Genomic DNA, 12,044 nt, shown 5'->3' with positions numbered 1-12,044 from the left:
ATTTAGGGGATTCAAAGAAGCATTCCTCCTTTCATCTATAACCTATTAAGAACCTTGCATTAGCAGTCTTCTTGCTTTATTTTCTTCTATGTCTCTGAGTTAAGCCATAACAACCTCAGAGAATTTGACTTGTTATGTTGAGGTTGGACACCTGTCTGCATGCATGCTGGTCAAACCAACTCAGAGCGCTAAAATTCTGGTCAAAACTATAAATGTTGTATGATCTTGGAGGAAACTAATTGTCTCCTACCTATGTCTTGGTAATGAAGTGGTGTTTTAGAGAGAGCCTGCAAGTTAAATCACAGAATCCTAGAATAGTTTGGTCTGAAAAGGAGCTTCAAGGTCATCTAGTTCCAACCCCACTTCTATGAGCAGGGACATGTTCCACTGCACCAGTGCTCAAAGCCCCATCCAGCCTGGCCTTGAACACTTTCAGAGATGAGACATCCACAGCTTGTCAGAGAAACCATTCCAGTGACTCACCGCCACGTTATGTCACAGTAAAGAATTTCTTCTTAATATCAAATCTAAGCTACCCTCTTTCAGTTTGAGGCCAATACCTCATCCTGTCACTGCATGCCCTTGTAAAAAGTCCCTCTCCAGCTTTCCTGTGGCCTCTCTAGAGGTGAGGACTGACACAGAGCCCAGATGTATTTGGTGAATTTTTCCTTGACCTGACACAGAAACACTGGCAATTGAATGGTCTCCAAAACACTTTCTCTTCTAAAATAGAGACTCCATGCCAAGGCTGATGGAATATCCTGTTGAGCAATCATCAACAACATTTAATTCCTTTCGTCTTTGTGTTTTAACAGGGGAATTAAAATAGAGGCTCAAGTTTAATTTAATTATTGGGGAAAAAAAATCTATTTGTAAACACCAGTGAATGTACTAAGACAAATTTGTCAAAAATAATTAGCACAAACTAGTTGTTGAGGTGGTTTTTTTCTTCCTTTCTCAGTATAATCAGTTTTATGAGTCTTCTTTTGTGTGAAGACTTCTTCACATACTTTCCTAAAGAAACCAGGTATAAAGGGGTCTGGGTGAAAATACCTCTGGGTATGAACAGAGTCTGGTCAACTGCTCAGGGAGAAGAGACAGCAGAGAGGTCACTTAATCAGGCCTCAGAGCTGCCCATTTGTTGGAACTGGCTGTGATTGTGAGCTGGTTGCTGTCTGTATTGATAAGTGAATTTAACTATTGATGCCCTTCAGTAAGATTTTGGACAGGCCTTGGAAAAATCCTGTGTGCCTAGGGAAGGCAATCTTCCTGTTTCTGTTGTCATCTAAAGCAGAAAGTAATTGGGAGAGTCATTAAATTACATTTCTGATTTAATGGCTCAAAGTCGCTTCACACTTTTTCTTAATCATAAGTGGATCAGACTGACAAAATCATGTTCATACTTTTGGAATAAACACCTTTTTCAAAGTCAGATCTGTTTGGCTTGTAGAATATATTCCTGTTGACTATAAAACACTGTTAAATCCTAACAAGCATTCACTGACCTGAAAACCAGAAAAATACCCTTTGCATTTTACTTAACTTGTTCCCAGAGTCACTTTTTGTCCTCTCCACTCAACTAAAATGTTAACAAAGGTACTGAGAGCAGTAGCAGTCATGATCACCAAGATCATGTGAAATGTCTTTCATTATTAAAGATAGAATCCTAATATCTATAGGGTGTAATTTGAAGCTTAAAACTTTTCTAAAAAGAGATTTAATCTAAGTCTACCTCTATGCTGTGAAAGTCTGACTGATACTTGGGAGTCAAATGTTGCACAGAATAAAAGCAAAGTAGTCTTTTATTTTCTGAGTTCATATAAACTGCCTTATCTGAACTTATCGGGTTCTCTGGTCTTAAAAATTATTACTGTCCCTAATAGGTAGCCCTGGTTGGAGCTGCATTCCTAACAGCTCCAGATTTAACTAAATTTGGCTGCTTTTTTCTTCTCTGGATAGTTTTGAGCTGAATAATTTTCCTTACACAGCTTGTACTGCGATGCATGGTGGCTGCATTGGATTGAGCCAATGGTGCTGATTGGGAAAGTATGGAGAGCACAGATGCTCCACAACATTCACATGGACTTTGGTCATTTTCAAGTAACTGCATACCAGCATGACTTTAGGTGATCTTTGCTGAATCTAGGAAATTAAAAGTTATTTGATTTGGAAAGTTCAAAACTGTTTTCTATGTGGAAGAATGGAGGTATGTTCTATACATCACACAGCTTCCAGGGTCACTTTCAGGTTGCCAGGTTAACAGCAGCCTGTAAATTTGAGATTGCTTAGTGTTGCTTCTGGAAGGTCAGTGTTCTGGTTGATAGTCATCCTTTACAAGAGAAAAAAAAATATTGCACTTAATTGCCACATGATCATACCTGTCCCTTGAGGTGGGTGTCTTCCTACCTACTCCCTACTGTAGCAGGAAATACTGCTGTAAGAGATGTATGAGTCTTGGTCTGTGGAAGTATAGATGTTGTTCTTCTTGATTTATTTGATTATTTCCTTTTCTAGAATATTGATTGTCTTCAGTATCTTGCTATAATCTTTATCTTATATTGTTTTCTAAACAAATTCTGTAATAAGGGTCTGTTAATGAGGCAGGTGTTTCATACTAGTTGAAAACATCACCAAGCAGCCTTGATATTTATTACTGGAGTTTTCCCCAAATTCTCTTGGACTGTTCAAACATTATTGCATCTGCTACAGGACAAGAAAAAGAAGGTGCTAAATCTCAGGAGTAAAGAAGTGAGGTTACAGAACTGACATGGTAGAAGGAAAAACCAGGAATAATTACTCCAGAATAGATAAAGTGAGAGGAGAGTCAGAGTGAAAGGTTCAGAAATTCAGAAGAGCTACCTAAAAAGGAAGACAGTAGGAAGAAGGTAGGAGAGAGTGACCAAAGAGGGAAGAAAAAAGGTCATGTAAGGAGACAGGAAAAAATAGAAGAACATACTAGGAAAAAAGCAGCTGAAATGCAGATGATAGGTTTACAAGTAACAGAGTTATATTTACACTCAGAGGAAGCATATTTTAGTGCAGTACTTTTTTATTTCTTCTCTTCCATCCTCATCTTGTGGTACTTTTCTTCTAACTTGGACCTCTCTTTTTTCTCAAAATGCTTCTGCTCCACTCCACTGGAAATGATGAAGTTAAGATGCATTACTCATTTGTAGATAGCTGTAGTATACACAGTGTGGCAGAATCTGATCCATGTACATTTAATTCAAACATATAGGCAACCACAGTTGAAACAGGATTGTCCACCTTCCCCCCATATTTGCCTAAGAATCTTAGAAGCAGAAGTGTGTCTGGGGAAAGGAATGTTCTTATATCTGTAGGATATTATCTGTAGGAATTAATTTTTAGGTGATATTGAAGTCCACTGGGTCTGAATGTTCACCACTTACTCAAAAAGCCCAGTACTTAGTGGTGTCATCTGATATGTTGTGAGTAGGGTTTCTTCAGTGTGCTACTTTCCTAAAGAAACCAGGTATAGAGGGGTCTGGGTGAAAGTACCTCTGGATATGCACAGTCTAGCCAACTCTAGTTCTCTTCAAGGAGAAGACACAGCAGAGAGGTCACTTGTTAAGTCCCCAGAGACTGTTCCTAAAGTGTTTTATAATAAAAGTACATTTTTCTTTAATGCTTCCAATTGTTTTTTAAATTGCAGTTTGCATGGAATTAAGTTTGTAGGTAGAAAGGTTTTGATTATACCATGGTTTCATGCCAGCTTATTTCAATTTGAATAATTCATGGTACTGTCCAGAATATTCTTCTAGAGTAATTGGATAGAATGAAATGAAGAAGCAGGAGGCGTCCTACCATGTGTAAAATAAATATTTGTAAAACACAGCGCAATTGTCTTTTTAGTAGCAGTTTCATTTTGAATAATGCACAAGAGATTTTTTTGAAAGGGTGATGCATGGCTGTGCATTTTTGTGCTTGAAGAAATCCACTTAATATAAAACTTGCAATCTCTGTACAATAAATGAACACCTACATAGAAATCCTATCCACATAAACTTAGAAAATCCAGCAATTTGGGTGAATATGTGTTGGCAGACTACAGTACTGGTTGCTATAGTAGTTAATCCTTAGACCATATACCACCAGCTTATAATATGCACATGTTAATTCATCTGCTCTGAACTTTAGAAAGCAAAACCCCACCTATGAGCTGAAACCAGCTATTAAGGAAGGCTGAATGTTTCTGATGATTGATCGATCATGAGTTGAGGATGAAGGCTGCCTTCTCTAGAGATAAATGCTGAAGTGTTACGTTCTGAAACAGTAATTTCAGACAATCTGAAGTTACTGCTGTGATTTCACAAAGCAGGACAACATGTTTTTCATAACTCAGGATTTGCATAGCTCACAAGAGAAAGATATAAAGAGAAATATATAAATGGCATTGATCTCATAATGCCATTTATACATTATGTGCTGATTAAAAATGGTTAGTGGAAAAAACCCCTAAGAAATGCAGATGCAGTGTCATATACTGCTACTAGAATACTGAAACTTGTGTAAAGACACTGAAAACCTTTCAGAAAGGTCCTTTTGTTTGCAGAGCCCTTTATGCTATCTCATTAAGGAAATTCTAGCCTCCCAAATTACAGCTATTTGCTCTTCTTTCTCTGTGAAACACATATCCTGTAATTTATTCAGTATTTTCGACATGATATTTCAAAGTGCCTTTATTTTCTTTTAAAAATGTGTGGTACCAGTGCCGTATTAGTCTCTTCTTTAATCACCTAAACTGCTTTCTGTGCTGAGGAAACTGCTTGAAAGATATTTTTGCCTTATAATTCTACTTTCCTGCTGCAGGAGAATCAGTATGCTTAACAGTCGGAGGTGCTGTTACATGGATTTAATATGAAATCATCTTCCCCTTTCTTATAAAGATTATGTTGGAGCCTTTTCCATTTGCTGTAGAGTTACAGGAGTGCATTAAAAGCCCTCTGCTGTTGAATTATTATGTAATAAATCAGAAGAAAAAAACAGATGAGGATTTTTTTCCATGTTTATATGTTTTTTACTATCCTTATATAAACATCTCAAAGTTAGTGATTCAAAGCATTGTTTTGGTAAATGTCATGAAACTTGATTTCTGAGGTTTTTGGATGACCTGGTGAGTAGATGAAAACATTCAGCCTCCTAAGAAATGCTATAAATACCAGTTTGCTTTATTTAGTGTGAGCAAAAGTAGAACATGGATTGCAGGAGGGGGTTGGGGATGAGAAGATAACCTTCTGGGTTAACGCAGGCACTTCTGGAGAGGCTCACAAACCAACTAAAAATGCCCCCCAGAGACCTGCTCCTGGACTTGCACAGACTGGGTTCAAATATAAATATGGGTAAAAGGTGAGATAATCCATGTTCTGTTTATCTACCAATAGAATAAAAAGTGAAAAAGGATTTTTACTCTTTTTCTGTTCATGAACCATATTTTTTGTTCTCTCACAGTCTTTTAACAGACTTCCACTGCATTTTGGTTTTTATTTTCTATTTCTTTTTTTGTCTCTTAAATCTTGATATATCATATAATACTTTTGGATTTAGTTTGCAGGGGAATTTTGTGAATTGCTGAATTTTGTGGAGCTCTGATCCAAACTGCTGCATTCACAGGAGAGGGAGACTGATCTTCTCAGGCTAATGCTGGACATACATGTGTAGTTCAGAAATTATCAAGATGCATCTTAAGAATATTTTTATTACTGCAAGAATTTGAGATTTTTAAATTGTCATACAAGTAAGAAGATATCTGGACCTAGAGATTTTACCAAAAAAAAGTATATTTAGGGTGGAAAATTTCAGTGTCCAGCAGGATTAAGGGGGGGCATCTCTAGTTGGTGTTTGAGCCTCTTCTGACAATCGTGCACCTTCATTGTTTACAGTGGCTGCTATACAACATCCATGAGCAAACCCCACTTTTGATATTTTTGTTTTCTTGTATTTTCAAGTGCGAATCATTATTTTTCACCTATTCATTTGGGAGGTACTTGAGGAAGAAGACAAGAGTGGTATTCATAAAATTAGAAGAAATCCATTTTGATCCCCAACATAGCATTAAAGAGAACCTTACAACAATTAGATCTTTAACATGTCTCTAGGGCCTCTTTCCAGGAGTCATCTTTATCTTTAGGCACCTATCTGATTTAAATTAGGAAATTGGAGGGAAAAATGGGCAAATGAAAGGCAGTTCTCATCTTGTGTAGGTTTAACTCACGTTGAGGAGCTTCCTCTCTGTAATTGATTATATAGAGGATTTTGCACTAAACTTACTTGCATAGCTCCAGGTGGAGTACATCTTGGTTAACATTTTTCTTTAAAGTTACCTAGAGATGAGGGATGGTAAGTGTTTGGAATTAATGAAATGCTGAGATACTATGATTTTAAGGTTTTTTTCTAGCCTATTCTGCATACATGGCCCAAATCATCTTTCCATTTCTTGGCTTTGGGATGAAAAAAAATTACCTTTTGTTCTGCTAATAAAAGAAAAAAAAAAAACCAAAAAGGAAATGTTTATTAAAAGTATTTATTTAAGTATTCATTTTTATGGGTTATTGCCAAAGTTTTTGGATGGAAATTACCGGAAAAGGATAGCATAGAACAAACTGCTCTCCTCCTTGGATAAAATATGTCAAACACTTAAAAATATCCTTTTAAGTTCTAAACAGAATTATTGTGATTTTTACAGTAATAAAAAGTTCAAAATTTCAGTAAACTCTGTGATCTCTTTAGATCCTTGTCAAGAGGAAAAAGTGAAAGTATTTATACCTGTTCTGTGTCCTAGAGATGCATCTTTGGAACTGGAAAGGTTTAAATTTGCCATTATTTATTTATTTCTTTCAAAATGTACATGCCAATTTGGTAACAGTATTTAAAGTATTGCTTGAAATTAGACACTTGTGATGTAATGTTAATTTTATGAAGTTTTTTTTTCTAGTACCTTTTCTTGAGAAAGAATGTGTTAACACTATATTTAGTTTAGTGATTAGAATGTAGCATTTAATATTTATGTTTGCCTTCTGAATATATGGGTTTGTGATACTGAAATGTTGCTAGAACAGACTTAGTCTTAAGATACCAGGAGTTATTGGACTAATTTCCTGAAAATACCCTGAGAGAAAACTTCTGACATTTTGATAATGGTCGTTGATTGAGTGATGTCTGCTGTATTTACAGTTTCTCCCAAGGAAACACACGCCACATCAGCCTTTAATCCTTGTGCTGGTTATTTTATTCAGCTGTGGTGTGGCTGTTATGCCAAGGCAAGCAATGTCACCGTGTCTGTGCCTACCCCCAGAAGAGGTGCAGGATGCATGTCCATATGCACCATAGGAAACTAAACCAAACCTGAGAGTTCATACTACAAGATTTAGGTGTTCAGAGGGATAAGCATAAATATATTTACAGTATTTCAAACACTCCATCTGGTAGTAAGATCAAAGCAGCTGTTACCTGGTGCTGAGGCATCTCTGCCTGCCGCGTCCGAGCCGGCAGCTCTGCAGTCTCCTGAAAAGCAGGTGAGAGTGAAGGAAAGGTGAGATAGAGTCACAGTGACAGTGTCACTATCAGCAGAGACAGATGATTAGCATTGCTTTCCCAGAGTTGTGATCGACTGGGAGCAGTGGTGATGGGAGCCAAGGGGAGGGAAGGGACTGGGAGGAGGCTCCGTATGGGGCTATGTACGGTGGGAAAACAAATGCTTCTCTTGAGTGCCTTTCAAAATATTTTTTTCTTTGGGTCCTCTTGAGGGTGACTGATGGATTATACTGAGTTTCAAAACTGGCTGTTTCCTCTTGACCTACTCCTGTTATCAGATGCACTGCTTGACCAAAGAAGAAAAGAGAAATGTGAGGAGGAGAGATGGAACAGTATCCACAGAGAAGGAGTAAGAAGCCAAGCAGGACAGAGCTTTGACCAGCCATGATCCAGCTGTAATTAAAGGAGTAGGAGAACATGGGTGGTTGCATTATTAGGGGTGTAGTGCAGCTTTTTGTCTTTGGCTTTACCAAAGCTCTTCAGATAAAGTACTTGTTTAAAAGCATAGTGGGTCATAAAAGTAATTAATTTGCAAGTCATCAGGTAATTTTTTTCCTTTTTTTGTTTCTGCCTCTTGATCTAACACAGAAACATTACATACTTTTGCAGCATGCTTTCTACAACTCTGTTTTTATATATCTAAGCAGTACCTAAATGTTATCTCTATCAAATGATAGCCCAGAATAAATGTGATCATTGTCCTTTTGGCTTTTTACAAAAGACAGATACTGCCTCCAATCCCTTGAACCACCTTTCTTGTTATAGGAAGTTTGCCAGTCACAGTACATGCTATTTTTCACTTTGTCTTTCAAGTTAAAAAGCTAACAGTGGATTGAAATGAGTAGGCCAGTATTTTAAGGTTGTATTATACCCTTGTCTTCAAACTAGCTCTGTTCTTGAAGGCATGAGCTGTGGTTAGGTCAGGTCCAAATGAGAAGTATCAAATGTGTGGGCTGAACTGGGGTTAGTTTTCATTTTCCCTATGTTAAATCATTTTGCTCCTGATTCCTGCAGTCTGCAAAAAGGCTGCAGAGTAGGCTTTTTCAGCTGCCAGTGAGGGAAGAAAATTATGTTCTGTTTAGTTCCTGTCTTTCCTATCTTTTTTTGTGGTTGTAGTTTTTCATATTGAGATATGCTTGTACATCTGTTCAATGGTAATACATGTGTCAAAAGTCAAGAAGATTCTTTAAAGAATCTTTAAAGCATGTGACTTCTCTTTTGTTGGGCTTCACTGCTTTTAAAAGAAACAAAAGCCCTTTTACGATAAATTCAGAAGTCTTGCTTAATTGCTTCCTGTGGATTAAGTAGTACCAATGATTTTACAGCTATAGGGGAAGAAAGGAAAAAATTTTGATAAAGACATCATGGTTTCTATTGCCACATTGCAAGGTACACATGCCAATTTGCATGCTAGGAAGTAAGTGAAGTAGGGATTTTAGTACTGTGCATACACTATTTAAAATTTACCTAATTAGCCACAAAAATATTTCTTTAGGAGTTAAAATGGAATACCAGTTATTACAAATAGTCCATTGCATTTGCTAAATCAGTAAGTTTACTCTTGTATAGAAAAATACAAACTTTTGAATGTAATGTGAAGAGATTAAATTTAATTTACCATGTTTAGTCGCTTTTAGCCATATGGTACATAGGTTCCTGGAATGTATTTCAACTTTTTCTTTCCAACAGTAAATCCTGTCCTCATTTTAACAGATTGCTTTACATGTAGCTGGATCCAGTTGCACAGCCTCCTCAAGAGAGGAAATGCATTGCCTGCAGACAAGCAGTACAAGAATTACGGCTGTACAATAGGGAGTATTTTTCCACCATTATCACTTTTCAGTGGAGATTCTTTTTCAGATACGTAACAGTGACTCAATGAACCAGGAAAGTGTTTACCTGCAAGGTGATCTGGTGGTAACAGGAGAAGCTTTTGAGGGCTAAAATTTCAGGCGTCTCTACCCAGAGCCATCCCCAGTGGAAGAAAAAGAGGGTCTCCTCCCCTTCTTTAGGTTTTGTCAGTCAATCACAAAGGCCTTTTGTACTGCTAGCATATTGATGTGTCTGGGCTTTGGCTGTTTATCATCTTCCTGTCATCCTTAAATGCAAAATAAAAAAAAGGAAATAGTTTCTGGTTCTCAGGCTTTGAGAATAAACTGCTTGTGGCTGGGGACCTCGGCATCCCAGCTGCCCTGGAATGCCTTCTGTGGGGATGTGATCACTGGCACTATCTCACATCACCCCTCTAGCTCCCAGGCACTGGCCAGAACAAGGCTGATATTACAAGTCAGATGATGAAAAAGCAATTGAGGTTCACAGATTCGATTTCTGTCTTTGATCCTGGCATTAAAGTACCAAGCTCTATGAGTGGAAGTACAGTGCAGACAAGATTTCTTGTTGCTTTAATCCCACTGCTAAAAAGATCCATTCACAGGATGTAGGGATTCTCTTGTATTTTTGCAGGATTTCAAAACTGTTAAATGTATTTTATTTATGTTTTTTTGCCAGCACTACAAGAAACTAGTTTTTTTTTCCTTGTTTAAAATTATTTTTCTGTATGCCTTTTCTTATGTCTGTACTGTATAGTAAAGATTCAGCAGCTAATTGACTTACCCTTTCACATACATTTGAGGCACTTTACATTTTACATATGCAGTACTAAAGGAGAAGATTTAAGTACCCTGCCGAAGGTCAGAGACAAAATTTGTGTGCCTTCAAGCCATAGAGTTCCAGTCCAGTTCTTAAATCACAAGACTATCTCTCCTGCATTCTTGTTACAGGACATAATTTAGCTTTGAAAAGTGGGGCATGGTACAGAATTGCTGCCAGGGAATTAGGTAGAAAGTAGTATATAAACAACTATACAGAACCATAGAAAGAGGCAAGAGACAAGGATATTATGCAGGATATTGCTGAATGCTTTGCACAAGTCCAGGCAGGTGACATCACTCACTCTTACTTTATCCATCACCACTGGAACTCCATTGTGAAAGGCCCCCAGATTTGTCAGGCATGATTAGTGAAGCTGTGTTGGCTGTCAGCTACCACTGCCTTGTTTTCCATGTACCTTAGCATAGTTTCCTGGAGGATCTCCTCCATGATCTTGCCAGGCACTTAGGTGAGACTGGCTGGCTTGTGTTCCCTGGGTCTTTGTTTTTTTTCTTTTTTAAAAGTGACAATTTTGTTTCCCTTTTTCCAGTCACTGGGAACTTCACTGGCCTGCCACAAGTGCTCAGAAAGGATGGAAAGTGGCTTAGCTACTTCATCTGTCAGCTTCCTCAGGATCTGGATGCATCTCCTCAGGTTCTATGGATTTGTGCACCTTCAGGTTCCAAAGATGGTCTCGAGCTTGATCTTTTCCTATACCAGATGGCTCTTCCATCTCCCAGTCCCTGGCTTTTCTTTGTGCAACTCAGATGGTGTTGCTGGAGCACTTGATGATGAAGACTAAGGCAAAAAGGTCACTGAGTACCTCATTTTTCTCCAAATCCCATGTAACCATGTCTCTCATTTCCTTCTAGAGAGGGCCTGCATTTCCCCTTGTTTTCTTTTTTATTGCCAGTACCTACAGAACCTTTTCTTGTTGCTCCTGGTGTCTCTGGCCAGATTTAATTCTCTCAGGGTTTTTCTTTCCTAACCTCATCCCTGGCTGCTCAGGCAATTTCTCTGTTTTTCTTTCAGGCTGCCTGTCCTTGCTGCCATCCTCTGTAGGCTTTTTGTTTGTTTGTTTGTTTGAGTTTGCCTAGAAGCCTGTTCTTCATCTTTGCAGGCCTCCAGAATTTCTTGAGGCATCCAGGGCCTTATCCCATGGTATTATATCAAACAGCTCCCTGAAGAGGTCAAAGTCTGCTCTCCTAAAGGGTGTTGAGCTTGCTGTGTGTCTTCCTTGCAGCCATAAGGATCTTGAACCCCACTGCTTCATGGTCACAGCAGCCCAGGCTGCCCTTGAGCTTCACATGCCCCACCAGCCCTGTCTTGGTGAGAGCAGTGCAGCATAGCTCCTGTCCTCATTGGCTCTTCTGTCACTTGCAGAAGGAAGCTATCATCAACGCAGTCTGTACTCTTTACTCCTCTTGTTTTCTTTGCTCTCCCAGCTCAGCTTAATTTCTTTTGCCCATTTGTTGTCTGTCAGTTCTTCCTGGTTTTGCTGCTGCTGCTCTCTTAAAAATAGTTACCTAGTTTTGCTGAGCTGAGGGTCTGTGTAGTTGCTTGTTTAAATTAGAAAAGAAAATCGGCTCCTGACATTAAAGAAAGAGAGATCCCTTTGAGCAGCAGTTAGGAAAAATTTAAGAACCATCTATGTATTAACAAAATCCACCTACCTATGAAGGGAGAGTCATACCAAGAAATGACCTACAATTTTTAGAAGATGGATTTTGAGTTCAGAAATCCCTGCTTGTCTTTTGAATGTTACCTGTGTCTATTTGATTGCTACAATCCTTTGTGGCGAGACTGAGTGTTTGCAGACACCAGTGTGGTCATGAAATAGAAGT

The 12,044-nt window shown here is 38.3% G+C and overlaps 1 protein-coding gene across 1 annotated transcript in view; it reads left to right on the top strand.

Moving 5' to 3' along the window:
• TMEM135 (transmembrane protein 135) overlaps positions 1-12,044 on the top strand; it is a 157,010-nt gene that overhangs the window by 98,386 nt on the left and 46,580 nt on the right. The gene's annotated exons all lie outside the window — the stretch shown is intronic.

Source organism: Agelaius tricolor, unplaced genomic scaffold (assembly GCF_023055355.1).
Source record: "Agelaius tricolor isolate 1412-34295 unplaced genomic scaffold, bAgeTri1.0.p SCAF_9, whole genome shotgun sequence".
In the NCBI taxonomy this organism is placed as follows: Eukaryota; Metazoa; Chordata; class Aves; order Passeriformes; family Icteridae; genus Agelaius; species Agelaius tricolor.
Note: the sequence above shows the minus strand (reverse complement) of the source record. Positions and strands in the feature narration are given on the sequence as shown.